Source organism: Molothrus ater, chromosome 2 (assembly GCF_012460135.2).
Source record: "Molothrus ater isolate BHLD 08-10-18 breed brown headed cowbird chromosome 2, BPBGC_Mater_1.1, whole genome shotgun sequence".
In the NCBI taxonomy this organism is placed as follows: Eukaryota; Metazoa; Chordata; class Aves; order Passeriformes; family Icteridae; genus Molothrus; species Molothrus ater.
The window spans coordinates 115,798,296-115,811,997 of record NC_050479.2 but is presented as its reverse complement, the minus strand read 5'-3'; the positions used below and the strand labels follow the sequence as shown (position 1 = coordinate 115,811,997).

The window sequence follows — 13,702 nt, the reverse complement described above, 5'->3', positions numbered from 1 at the left end:
GTTTTCAATCGGGTCGCCACCAAGGGGGGTTCGCGTTATCGCCCCCTCTCCCAGCTGTGGCGTGATTAACAGACAGGAGCGCGCAGTGTTCCACGCCTCCTGTTCTTCTAATGCTTTGCGTAGGGCAGCTTCTGCCTTCCCCCACGCTTTCAGGCTTTTGCTGCTGCCTGTGGCTTTTGTGTCCTCTGCTAGCGCGACAGTACATTTCTGCCACACCTCAGAATGCAATATATCTATGGGTCGAGCAATGACCCCAAGCTCCAAGAGTCTCGTCAATGCGAGATTAAAATTCTTGAGCTCACATTTGATTCCCCATTGCATATGTATCAAACTTACGACCTTCGCTATCGCTTCCATACGAATCGCGGGTCCTGGGACGTCCCCCTTCTTCGCTATAGCCGTTCTGGCGTTGAGTGCTGTCCCCTGGCCAGGAGTTCCCCCGTCGCCCGGACTCGTTCCCAGTCCCGGGTTTCGGCACCACTATGTTGCCTTCTTGTGAAGGCCGCGATGACCTGGTATCGGAGTCCAGCACTGCGATCTTCTCCTTGGGATCCTTCGTGGCCAATAACGGACGCTGACACCAATGTGGTGGACGGTTAAAGGCGTTTATTGAGGGGTCTAAAGGGTATTTATGGACTAAGGGGCTTCTCTACGTCAGACAGGGGTTTGGCTATACTTTCTAGGGTTAGTATGGAGTGGAAAGTTACTGGCATGCATAGGTTAGGGGGGCTACAAGTCTGGCTACATTCCAAGGGTGATCCTTATCTATGGGGAGAGGGGTAGAAGGATTCCTGTAATTTTCCGTCACAGCCCGAAATCTTCCGAACGCCTGTCCCTATGCCTACTACACCCATCCTGTTCTCCAGGGCACCCAAGGAATAGCAGAGTGCATCCTGCTGCAGCTGCAGGAGCCAAATGGCAACCTGGCTTCACAGGAAAACCAGAATAGCCCTGGGAGAACAGAATTTGGAAAAGGGCTGAAAGAAAGGCAGAGGAAAGCAGATGGAGAGAGGAAAATAAAGGAGAAGACAGCTGGGGAAATGCCACCGAAAAGAGCACAGCTTCAGAAATCAAAGTGTACAGGACAGCCCAGGTGTTGGGGTGTTGTGAGGGTCCCCAGGACAAGGTGAGAGATGAATATTGACTCTTAAGCTCTCAGAAGGCTGATTTATTGTATTGTGATATTATATTAAAAGAAAATTATACACTAAAACTATACTAAAGAAAGAGAAAGGAGACATCAGAAGGCTGGACAAGAATGAGTAATACAAACCCGTGACAGACTCAGAGAATCCGACACAGCTGGACTGGGATTGACTATTAATAAAAACCAATTCCCATGCTGGGTAAACAATTCTCCAAATCACATTCCAAAGGAGTAAAACATGGAGAAGCTGAGGCTTCTCATCTTGCCAGGAGAAGATACCCAGGGCAGAAGGAAGAAGTGGGTTTAATCACTCTCCTCTCAGCGATGTGGTTTATTAATCCAGGACTGAAAGCTGTGGTTTCTCTTACAATAACTGCAGAATCTGAGTTATCCCGCCCCAGTCCCCCTCCAGGCTAAGTGGTGAAGGACAAACAAAGCTGGATGTGTCTGTGGATGAAATTAAACTTGTTAAATTATAACTCTCCTGGTGGGGCCAGACTCTTCTGCTCCTAAAGTCACAACAATGAGTTTAGATTATCTAGGACTTTTAAAATATGGGGAAACTATTTTTTATTTGTTTGGAATTTTTTTTATTATTTGTTGTACACACAGAAGGATCTACCCTTTGTATTTCCTGGAGTGCAAGTGGCAAAGTAGGACTCAAATTTAGGTGTAAAAGTGTGTTCTTTGCAGGGACACCTTCCACCAGCCCAGATTGCCCCAAACCTCATCCAGCCTGGCCTTGGACATTTCCAGGGCTGGGATCTGTGATTCTGTGACTGTTTGCTGGATCGTTCTGACTCCCAGAACATTGTTCTTTCCCTTACAGAGTTCAGGGTTTACCTCCCCAAATTCACCCACTTCCAGCACATTTATTGTTGGTTCTCCAGCAGCTCCCTGCTGGCACTGGCAGGACGAGGCTGCCCAGTGCCAGTGCTCCCTGCTGTAATGGAATCTGATTTTCATTTTGGCTTTCTGGAGTGAAATGTAAGCAAAACTTACACTTTTGAAGCACAGAAAGGGACCACCATGGTGAAATTAGCATTAAAATGTTTAAAAAGCCCAGTTCTTCTGCTCCAAGAAAACCACAAACTGCTCATTTACATATTAATAGATAAGTTAATGCTCGGGAAGATAAAAAATGCAATCTTGAGCCAGATGCAGAGAATTAATTACATCAGTGAAAGGATCCTGTGAAAAGCACAAAGCAAGGCCTGAATATTGTCAGAGAATGTTGTTGTCAGTCAGGTTTGAGTGTGTGTAGGGAAAGAGAGAATTGTTGTGTTGTTGCAGGGCAGATATTTAGGATGGGCTGTCCCTTTGGGGACATGCTGCCAAAGCAGATAGAAAAAGATAAAAAGAAAAAAGATGAAAAGATAAAATGGAACACAGAGGGTCACTAGAACCAGCCTCTGGGCATTTCTTTTTCTGTACTTCCTTCTCTTACTCTGGAATGTTGGTACTCATCCTGGGAGTGTCACTGTTGACATTAACCGAGGTTTTCTCACTGAAGTTCTAGGAAATATGTTTGCCACCACATGAATTATGTAGGGAAACATGGCAGCATCAAACCCCATTAAAGAGATCTTTTCAGCTCTCCTTGTCCTGTTCCACAGGGGCTCAAACCTCAGAGACAAATTAGAAACAACAGATTGCAGGGAAGGTGTTGAAAGGGAATAAAAGAAAAACAAACAAAAGAAACCCAAAAAGAATTACACAAAAGAATTCCACAAAACGAAAGAATCACACAATTTTAAAAGTTCCCAAATGTACCGTAAAGGGAGGGGTGGATTTTCAGTCACTTGTTAGGGCAGTTAAATACACAGTGAGTAATCTGTGCTTGGGTATTTCCTGCTAACCCTTGGGAGAGCTCCATGGTTAGCACTTGATCCACCAGTGACAGGAGATTGTGAAATCTGGGAAGGGGTTTAGGGCATGGGCTGCATTGTCCATGCAAACCACCAACCAAACATCTCCAGGCCTGCAGGGCATTGTCCACCCAAACCACCAACCAAACATCTCCAGGGCTGCAGGGCATTGTCCATCGTGTGCCCTGTATGGCACAGTGGCCACTTTTTGTGTACCCTGTAAGAGACAACGTGTCACCAAGGCCTGGCCTGGTACACAAAGGGATTTTTTTGGGGTCCTCGAGAAGGTGAGTGATTTTGCAAAGAGCTTGGTGGCTGTGGGAGGGTGAGAGCCCACATGCAGGGGATGGAGAGGTGGCTGAGTCTGCCAGGAATTGTTTAGAAAGGGATCCCAGGTTTGTGAAAGGTGTGGAAGAAAGTATGAAAAGGTGAGGGTACGGGCAGGGATAATGGTGCAGTTTTTACACCCCCACAGGTTTTTACAGGGAGCCCCAGGAGCAAAGGGAAGGGGGCAGCCACCAGGACAGTGACTGGGAAGGAGTCAGTGTGCCTTTTGTAAAAAAGACCATTAGAAATGGATTGTTGAGGGTGTCAGGATCTGCTCTTGTACCCGGGCTCACCACACTGCAGCCCTTGCTGGGCCAAGAAGTGTTCCTGGCAGGCACAGGAACTTCTCTGTCTGATGGGAATTTTGTCCCAAAGGGGGAACAGTTGTTCAGATGTTCTTTAGTGAAGTGGGAAGGATGAGCAGGTGCATTTGATTCAAGCACTATTGGTGAATGTGTGTGGATGGGAATGAGCACTCTGTGTGTTATATCCACAGCTGCCATTCCCTTCACACACCTTGTACAGGGCTGGGAGAGGCCAGGAAGAATGAGACATGAGCAGTCTCGTGTCCACTGAGTTGTTTTACACTTTTTCTCTGTGGAACAATATGAATTACTTTGGTTTTTTTAACCCAGTTTGGGACTCTGGGTACTGACTGTGTGCAGCAGAACGGAAGGGCTGCCACGAGCCAGGTGAGTTCTGTGGCTGGCTCAGATCCTGCTGCTGAGGAGCCAGCTCCTGGAGAAGAAGCGATGGATGGAGGGACCAGGCAGGGAGGGAAGCAGTGGGAGAGCCTGCCTGGCACCCCTGCCCCTGCCAGCCTGGATCTGGGGCCGGCTTCTGGTGCCTGGGCTGCTGCAGGCTGCTCCTCCCTGGGAGCTGAGGGTGCAGAATCCCGGGGGCTGCTTGAGGTGACAGGGGTTTCCTGAGGTCACAGGGGTTTCCCGAGGTCACAGGGGTTTCTTGAGGTCCTTTTGGGTTTCATGATGTCGTTTGTGGTTTCCTGATGTCACTGCAGTCCCTGGGTGTGGTTATGTCTTAGGTGAGAATGGAAAATGAAACTGAAAGTATGCATCCCCACCTCCGTGAGCTGTTCGAACAGCGCGGACAGTGTTCGTTCTCTCCTCCATGACTCATCCCCAAGAACTCTCTCCACGGGATATTTCCGTGCAGGGGGCCCCCAAAATCTCTCTGGATGGCGCCTAAGTGACGTCACCCCATGGTGAGATGCCCCGCCCAGGGGGAGGAGCCAAGCAGTTCCACCTGCATATAAGCCAGGACTTGGAGCACCAGGAGACTTTTGCCTGCGGAGTTCCCAGAGGAGAAGAGGTCCAGGATCACCAGGGGACCTTCAGAGGAGGACCAGGCCCTTCTGCAGGATCACAGCTCCGACAGAACCACGTCCATCCCTCCCAGCGAGCCTCAGCCACCCTTTGATCAGACCACCGGCGTGCCAGGTTGTAGTCTGTCTCTGCCACTCGAAGCTGGTGCTTTCTGCCTTTATTTTATTTCTCCTATTAAATTGTAGTTCTGACTTGGGATCTCCCAGTGGTTTGCTGTCAAACTCTGGTGCACATTTTGGCGCCCTACGTGGAGCCAGTCCTGAGAGAAGTCAGAATTGCAATTTTGTGTTACAGAAACCTCCTGTTCACCGCGGTGCTCGCCGTGCTTACGCGGCTCTTACACCTTGCTCTCTGTCTGTTTCCACACATGGGGAGCGGCCTGTCTGCTGTAGTGCTGCTCCTGAGCTCAGGGAATGCTATGAAAATTGGTTTGTTGATTTATTGTATCTATTGCATGATAACCTCTGGGGAAGTGAACATAACTTGGAGAAGAAATTCACTTTTGTTTGCTTGTCCTGGTCTAGGCTGCTGCATCTGCATCCTCCTCAACAATCACAGCCAGCCCTTGGGGGAAAGAGCAGAGAGTGGTTTCTCCCTGACTTTCAGACTTGACAGAGCAGTTTTTGAAAACTTTGAGTTCCCTCTGGGTGTCAAAGATGGCATCATCGTCTTGGTGTTAGTTCTGCTTTGTCTTCTCTCTGTAGCCTGCGCCCTCTGCACCCTGTACACCCTCTGCACCATGCTTAGAGACAGAGAAACACCCCGTGTGGTACAGCAGCGTCGTGAGGAGGAGGAGGGAAGGACCGAATCAGCAGCCACCACGTCTGCACAGCCTGCCATGGAGAGAAGAGGAGCCCAAAGGGCAGCCAGTGCTTCCACACAGACCGTCACCCATCCAGGGCAGCCCAAGCCAGCAGCAGCTGCCCCTGTTCAGAAGAAGAAATCCCAGAGCAAATCCATCCAAACAGAGACTGATGAGGAGGGGGCTGGAGCCTCACACCCAGCAGAAGAGCCAGAGCCAGTGGTCATCCCTGTCCCTCTGTCCCTGCGCGGGCTGCGAGGCCCCCAGACCAACGAGGCCACCCTGGCCAGTGACAGCACTCTGGGCAGGCAGCTTGGGATCCCTGTCCTGGGATGTGGTCATGAACCAAGGGATCAGAAGAAGCCAGGGAACTCTCAGGCCCTGGCAGTGACTGCTGGTGAGTGTAAGGGACGAGTGCTTTGTAAAGAAAACCTCCAGGTGCACCAGGGGAGAGGGAGCACAATGGAACAAGGAGGTTGTTCTTCCCTAAGAGCCCCAAGGGTGTCCAGTGCACGTTGCAGATGTGGATGGGATTTGCACAGCTTGGACCAGAGATCCTCCTGTTCCCTGGAGATGCTGCAGGGGGAAGGAGAGGACAAGGCAGGAGCACTGGTCAACAAATTAATAATTTACAAGAACACTGCCCTGTTATGCACCCATCTCTCATCCATGGAAACAAAGCTGGCTGAGCACAGCTGGAGCTTGGAAGAGAAAATGGAAGAGGGCCACCAGAAACTGAGAGAGGAGCTCCAGGAAGGGATTTAGCACTTGAGGAATGAATTTACCACTTCAGGAAGGGATTTACCACATCTCAGCAGAACCAGCTAGTCTCTGCATTAGGAGCAGGTGTCCCCCAGCCAGGCAGAGAGGATGCACTCCACGAGGTGATTTCTGTTTTCTCTTTCAGGAGCATGGGATGGGAACCCCCCTCCTCCTCAGCAGCCTGGGGAGCTGAACTGAGAAGAGGAACTCCCACCACCAGAAGCTCATCAATGCTGCTCCAGCCCCTCGTGGACACAGCTCCTGTTGGAATAGCAATGATAACACGACAGGTTCTCGTGAAGGAGCAGTTCTTGTTCTCAGGAGCACATTTACAGGAGGAGACCAGCTGTACCTTGACCAGGATTAGAGGGGCCCTGCTGCCAGCCAGCTGGAGGAGAAGGAGAATTGGATCTCCTGGACTGTGTGGGTCCATGGCCTGGCACGTCTGACCCACAGAGGGACAGCTGTGGTGCACACCGGCCCTCGGCGTCCCTTGGTGCCACCAAGGGGCGTGGGAGTGGATCCCATTTCCATTTCTGGGCTCACAGGAGGACCCCAGCAGCTGCAGGGAATTACCTGGGAAGGAGTGGCACAAACAGCCCGTGGTGGCTGGCCCAGAGGCTCTGCAGCCCCAGCACAGACCGGCTCAGCAGTGAGTGCTGCAAAGACCCAAAGGACAGCGCCGGGCTTTTGGCATTGCTGCTGCACAGACAGAAGCCATCAGAGAGCTGAGTGCCCTGCCTGGTCCCTCACATCAGCCTCTGCTGTGGGACTGCTGAGGGCTGAAGAGCAGCAGGTACCAATCCCCACAGCAGCCCTGCACCATCAGCAACTCCTCATCATAACACGAACTGGCTCTAGAACAGCCCATCAAAGGCAAAGTGCTTTGGTTTCTTTCCTCCCCTTAATTAAACCAAAATAAAGCCCTAAATAAGACTTGTCTCAGCTTGTGTCTGTGATTCCCATTCCCAGGAGATGATTTGGGAAGTGGGGAGCCAAGGAGGGGTCAGCAAGGCCTGTTCAGCCCTATAGGGCCAGTGCCTGAGTCCAGTGGACATTGGGGATTATTTTCAAACCAGTACTGGTTATTTAAAGTCATTTAAGCCCCTACTCAGGTTACTTTAGGTCATTTGAGGTCACAATTGGGGTTACTCCAGGTCATAGGGGTCATTTGAGGTCACAATTGGGGTTACTCCAGGTCATAGGAGTCATTTGAGGACACAAAGGTTACTCTAGGTTATTTGAGAATTTTTTGGTTTTTCCATGGGTTACTTTAGGTCATTTTTTTTCCCCATCCCCTCAGAAATGACCAAACATCTCCAGGGCTGCAGGGCATTGTCCAAACCCTCACAAACCAACAACCAAACATCTCCAGGGCTGCAGGGCTCTGCCTCACAACCAGCCAAACATCTCCAGGGCTCCTGGCAGCTGACCCTGGGTAACTCTAACTGGAGCTGACAGGTCTGACCTTAAAGATCAGCTGGTGACAGCAAGGACCTTTGCAGGGGCTCCAGTAACCCCTGACCTTCACCCTCCTCAGGAGTGTACAGGAACAGCCAGAGCATTTCTGTGCCAGCTCTGGCATCCCTGTGGCCCTGTGCCACCCCAGGGGTGCAGGGATGTTTTGGCTGTGTGTGTGAATGGCACTGTCCTGCAGTGCCACATGGAGGCAGTGAGGCACAGAGCTCTGCACAGGCTCTGCTGGCAGCCAGGTTGCCCTGGGACCCCTGAGTGGTTCCTGCTGGCAGGGCAGGGTTTCCAAATGTGCAAACAGGTTTTGGGTGTCACACAAACCCTGCTGGCTGTGGTGAGCCCAGCAGAGGAAATCCCTGAGGCAGGGCTGGGCAGGCAGTGCTTCATCTCCTGCCCCACAAACTCCATTTCCTGGTGGTTGCCAGGCCCATCCCTGCACAGGCAGCGCTTCCTCACCCTGCACACATCCCCTGCCCCACAAACTCCATTTCCTGGTGGTTGCCAGGCCCATCCCTGCACAGGCAGTGCTTCCTCACCCTGCACACATCCCCTGCCCCACAAACTCCATTTCCTGGTGCTTCCAGGCCCATCCCTGCTCTTGGCTGCCTCAGGAGACGTGCACAAAGCTGGGGAGTGGAGTGAGAGCTGCTGGAGACGCCCTGGGGCAGCAGCACACACATCTGGGCACCTGCACCGTGCCCCTGCTCACCAGGAACCCCTTGGAGCCCCAGAATCATTCAGGCTGGAAAAGGCCTGGAGGATCTCGGGGTCCAGGCTGTGTCTGATCCCCCATGGGGGATTTTGGGTGTCCCAAAAGGCTCAGGGCAGCCTGGCCCTGCAGAAGGCGCTCAGTCACCAGCATCCTTGGCCTGCACAGGTGCAGTTTGTGTTGGCAGTTTTTGCTGGACCCCACTGGATGTGCCAGTGTGTGAGGCAATGTTTGCTGGGCTCTGGAGGTGATTTCCTGCCCCCAGCAGCCTTTGGAAGCTCCAGACGCAGCAGCATTGCCCTGCCAGTCCCTGGGGCTGCTGGGCTCATCACCTCTGGCAATTGAGGGCAGCTGAGAGGATTCAGGCCCCAAGCAGCCGTGGGGAACAGAATTCATGCCCTTGCTGTGGCTGCTCCAGGTGAGATTTCTGCTTTTGAAGTGTCTTTTTTGCACAAAGGTGTTGGATTTGTCACTGAGATTGCTGCGAGCCCTTAATGTTTTGCTGTTGTTGGAATGAAGAGAGATGTTTAAAGGAAAGGGGGTGCTGGAGGGAGCTGTGTGAGGTGTTCATGGATACACAGATTGTGTGTGGTTGAAGCTGCACCTCAGAAAACTGCCCTCAGCAGCAGGAATTGTTCTGGGGGGTGCTTTAAAGAGCAGCATCACTGACACAGACCCTGCTGGGGCTCAGTGCCTGGCAAGAGAAAAGTAAAAGTTTACAGCAAAGTTTACTTTTCCATAATGCCTCAGAATTTCCATGGCTCATGTGGAACACATTGGAGTGAGGAGCCTTTTTGGAGGGACAGGCAAAGGATGAGATAAAAGAACAAAAAGCCTGATGGTAAAATTAGCTCCTTCTTTCATTTTTAAAGGGCTGGGAGCGGAGGGCTGAGATCTCAGGTAGCCATTTGTGCTCTGCTTTTGTTCTGCTGCACACAGCTGAGGTCAATACAGCATTTTCTCTTTCCCCCTGAATTGTTTTTAGGAGGAGACAATTGGTTGTATTTGCTGTCACTGAGGACACACTGGCTTCAGTCCCTTCTGATCCCTGGAATGGAATAAACCCTGTGGCTGTACATGGCTCGTGAACCCTCCTGTCACAGCCACTGCTGCTCCTTGCTGTTGCTAAAACCAGAACATTTGTGCTTTTGAGTGCGTTTTGTTTGTCCTCACTGACAGCTGGAACATTTTCTGCATGGCAGCCCAATAGAGGAAGCACTGACAGAAATCCCCAGCTGAAGATGCCCTTCCCTTCCAGCACAGTTCTCGTTTTCTCCTGCTCTTTGCTTCTACAAGTAGTCAGGAAATGTCAGGTGAGCCTCAGTCAGGCTCTGGGATGGAATCAGGAGGGCAGAGTGGATATTGAATCAAATTTCAGGGAGCATTTCCAGGGCAGGCAAAGGGAAGGGGCTGTTCACTGGGGGGTCAGCCCTGGCCCAGCTCCCCAGGCTCCCCTGGAAAAGCCTCTCCTGCCTTTTCTGAAGGCTCCTGCTGTGTGAGGGCTCACAGGGATCTGCAGCAGAGCTGTGACATTTTTGAGCACAAACACATTTAGTCTCAATGCCCCTCACACCTCAGGACTGAGCACTGCATGTGTTTATTTGTCTCAGAGCCTGAGTCCTCTCCCTGCTATAATGAAGTGTTTTGCTAAGCCATTGTTTTTACCTTAAATATATTCCCCTGGCTGCATCTTTGTGGTGGATTATTTGCTCCAGAATCTTTTCTTTTCATCTCAGAGATGAATATACATTTCGGGACCAGGTTTTGAAATACCAGTTTGCTTCAGGAAACTTCTTATGAGCAAGTCTGGGAAGCCAGCACTAAATCACTTTTGTATATTTTATTTCCCAAGGAATCAGGCCCACTTTGTTTATTATCTAGCAAAGTCCCAAGCAGAATGTAAAAACCAAGACTGAACCAGAAAGGAGCATTATAAAAATACTGAAGCTGTCTTTCCCTGGCAATGGGGAAATTCATTGCTTCACTTTAATGTGAAAAAGAAATGGTACAGTGGTAAAGGAATAAAACCAAAGGCAACTAAGAGTCTGGGAGGAAAGCTGATGTGTTCACAGACAGTCTGAGGGGTGAAGCTGTGGGTGTGAAGCTTTGGGGTGGGTTTGTGCCTCTGCTGACTTGGGGCAGGTTTGTTGCACAGCCCAGGCACTCTGGGGTCCGCACAAGAGTTTCCGAATTTTGGGGTAAAAGAACAGGTTCAGGGGGGAAAGGGGGCAGGTGGCTCAGGAAGGTTTGGTAGTTTGGGATTAAAGGAGGCTGCAGCCCTGAGAGAAACGGAGGGAGAGAGAAAGTGAGAGAGAGAATAAAATGGGGAGAGAGGAAAAACCAGGAGAGAGAGAGATAGAGAGAGAGAAAAAGAGAGAATAAAATGGGAGAGAGAAAGGAAAAAAAAAAACAAGAGAGAAAGAGAAAGAGAGGGAGAGAAGGAGGGAGAGAGAGAAAAAGGAAAAAGAGAGGAAAAAAAATGAGGGGAGGAGGGAGAGAAAGAGAGAAAAAAAGGGAGAGGGAGAGTGAAAAAGCAGGGGAGAGTGAGGGAGAGAAAGAAAAACCCAGGAGAGGGAGAGAAGAAGGGAGAGAGTGGGAGGGACAAAGAGAGAGAAAAAAACAGGAGAGGGAGAGAGAGAGAATAAAATAGGAGAGAGAGAGAAAAAAAGAGGAAAAAACAGGAGAGAGGGAGAGAAAGAGAGAAAAAATCAGGAGAGAGAGGGAGAAAGGGAGAGAAAGGGAGAAAGAAAAAGCCCTTGGGCGCGTTCCCCAGTGGCCTCTCCCTTTACTGGGCTGAAGTTGCAGGACTCTCTCCTTTCTGGGATACAGCTGTGGCATTTCCTGGCCGGTGGGGGCTTGTCTGGGATCCTGGCACTGCCCAGGTCCAGCACGTGGCCGGGGGGGCTGGAGGTGCCCGGCCCAGTTTGGTGCCCCCAGTTTTGGGGCCCAGCTCCCTTGGGTGCTGGCTGGCACCTGGAGGTGCATGGGGCACCTGAGGCTGTAAGAGCCCAAATGAGGGATGCAGGAGCCCAGGCAGCTCTCCACAATGCAGGTTATTGTGTCCAAGACGTTTCAGCAGTCCAGGGTTGTGGGTGACAGAGCTGTGCCTACAGCTGTCAGCTCTGGTGTCCCTGTAAGGTACAGGACAGGCTGTGGTGTATGGCACAGGGACCACTTTTTGTGTACCCTGTAATGTGTCACCAAAGCCTGGCCTCCAGGCCTGCCTGCAGCTGCATTTCATTTTGTTTTGTTTTGTTTTTAAGGAAAGGGATGGGGTGAGGTGCTTCCTTTTATATCTTGTGTCCCTGAAGGGGAGACCCCTGGGGTTCTTTTCTTAATAAACACTTCTGATCACACCATCTGTACACTTCTGCTTTAATGGAAATACTGATTTAAATGTTTGTCTCTGGAAGCAAAGCATGGATCTCCTGACTTTCCTGCTATTCAGTGTCTACTGAAAGTGCTGGGCATTTTCCTAAGCTAATGGAAAACCTCCCTGTGGTTCTGGGATTTCCAAAGGAACAGCATTAGGGTTTTCTTGTCTCCATAGCTTTAGCTTCACTCGTGCTCAAAGACAGGAACGATTCAATAACTATATGTGGTGAATTGTTAGTTTGGCAGGGCTTTTTTGCAAGTTCAGGGCTAAAATGTAATGTAAGAAAAGGCTTTTTTTGCAGCATTAGATTTTTGCAGCATTGCAGCTTTTCAAGCTTTCCAAGTCACCTCATTCCAATTTAAACTCTCTTGAAATATGCTTAATATGTTGGGCTTTTTTCATTGTTATTTTTGTTGGTGGTGGGTGGGGTTTTTTCTGTTTTGTTTTTTTTAATTTGTTTTTCTTTTTTGCCTGGCTTAGGAAAATTTAACAGATCTCACTTTTTCTCCTCCAGTTGAGTGTAGTGTTATCTTCTTAATTCAAAAACCCTTTGCTGTGTGGTAAACCCTCTTGCCTTGTGAAAGGACAGGTAGGAGCTGTTTCGATGGCCAGTGCCACAGCAGTGCCCTGTGGCACAGAGGCTGCCAGGCAGTGGGGAGCCCTCTGCCAGGCAGACACACCTGGCCAGGTGCCTGCGGCTGCTGCTGCTGTGCCTGCCTGATGAGGTGATACCCAGCCCGGCTCCACTGCCAGACAAAACCCAGCAGCGTCCCTGTGAGTCCCAGCAAACTGGGCTTTGTCACTCAGCCTCTGCTTCCACTGCTTTGGAGGGGCTGGATCCCAGTCTCACCCCAGGATTGCCCCTCCATCCTTTTTCCCCACTTTTCCGTTCCAATTGTGGGAAATACTTGGGTTTTGGTTTTTCCCCCTGCAGCTCACTGCAGATCCCAAAACCCCACAGGAGGGAAGATGTGCTTCCACCAGCAGGTGAGGAGCCTGATTTTGGAGTGTTTGATGGAATTGGCCCAGGAGCTTTTACTGCTGGGCTTCCCCAGCCTGTCCATGGCAGGTCCAGCCTGTGCCTTCAGCTTCGAGCCCTCAGTCCTCAGGGGAAGGGAGCTTTGGGGAAGTTCTCACAGCTCTGCCCAGTGCTCTGGGAATTGTGATGTTTTCCTGGAAGTGGGCTGTCCATTCTGACCCGTTTTCTTCCCTCTCCCTGCAGACTGTACCTGCTGAAAGGCTGAGGTGACACAGGATCCGTGAAATCCCTGACTCCCCGGGCCTTCCTGAGGCTGAGGCCGCGTTTGCTGTCAGTGACCGCAGAGGGGAAGATGCTAAAGACTGAAAACTTGGAGTTTTTTCTTCTGAATCCCAGGACTCTCTCTGCAGCTGTACACTGTCCATCTCTTAAAAGAGTTTCTGGCTTTTTAAAGGTTCTTACATTCTGCAATATTTATCTGTAACTCCATTAAAAAGAGTCATAGTGTATCAATGTGGTGTTACTGACTTTGTTTGAGTTGGTTAATTAAAGCAAATTATTGATAAGGGGTTTGAGCATCCCTTAGTTGGAGCTGGCAGCTCCTATTTAATTTCTCTTCATTCCTTTAATTCCTTTCAATTATTTCTTAAGCAATTACTGCAATTAGGATATACAATAAGGACAGCAGCATTTCTGCCCTGCTGGACTGGGAAATCCAAGCCCAATTCCTTGGAGAGATTGAGGGGATGGGTTTTGACAGTGGGACTTTGGTGAGGAAGGAAGAGGAGCGGTCCCACAAAAAGTGGTTAAGGCCAGTTCTGCTGGTTTTGGGTGTTCCTACCCAAAAAATCACCCTGATTAAAGGGAACGTGAGGAAGCAAGGGGCCCTGTGCCAGGGGGGGTGTGCTGGCACCCC

General features: G+C 50.5%; 1 long non-coding RNA gene across 2 annotated transcripts in view; it reads left to right on the top strand.

The window, feature by feature from the left end:
* The window catches only part of LOC118699960 (uncharacterized), a 49,167-nt gene extending 35,872 nt beyond the window's left edge, over positions 1-13,295 (top strand). Inside the window, exons 1-2 of one of the 2 annotated variants that reach the window (XR_004982153.2) lie at positions 11,741-12,794; positions 13,030-13,295. This is a non-coding gene — a long non-coding RNA (uncharacterized LOC118699960). Of the gene's footprint in view, positions 1-11,740; positions 12,795-13,029 lie in introns of those variants that run through there. The other variant, XR_008509161.1, reaches the window with a different exon arrangement.
* The last annotated feature ends 407 nt before the right edge of the window (positions 13,296-13,702 follow it).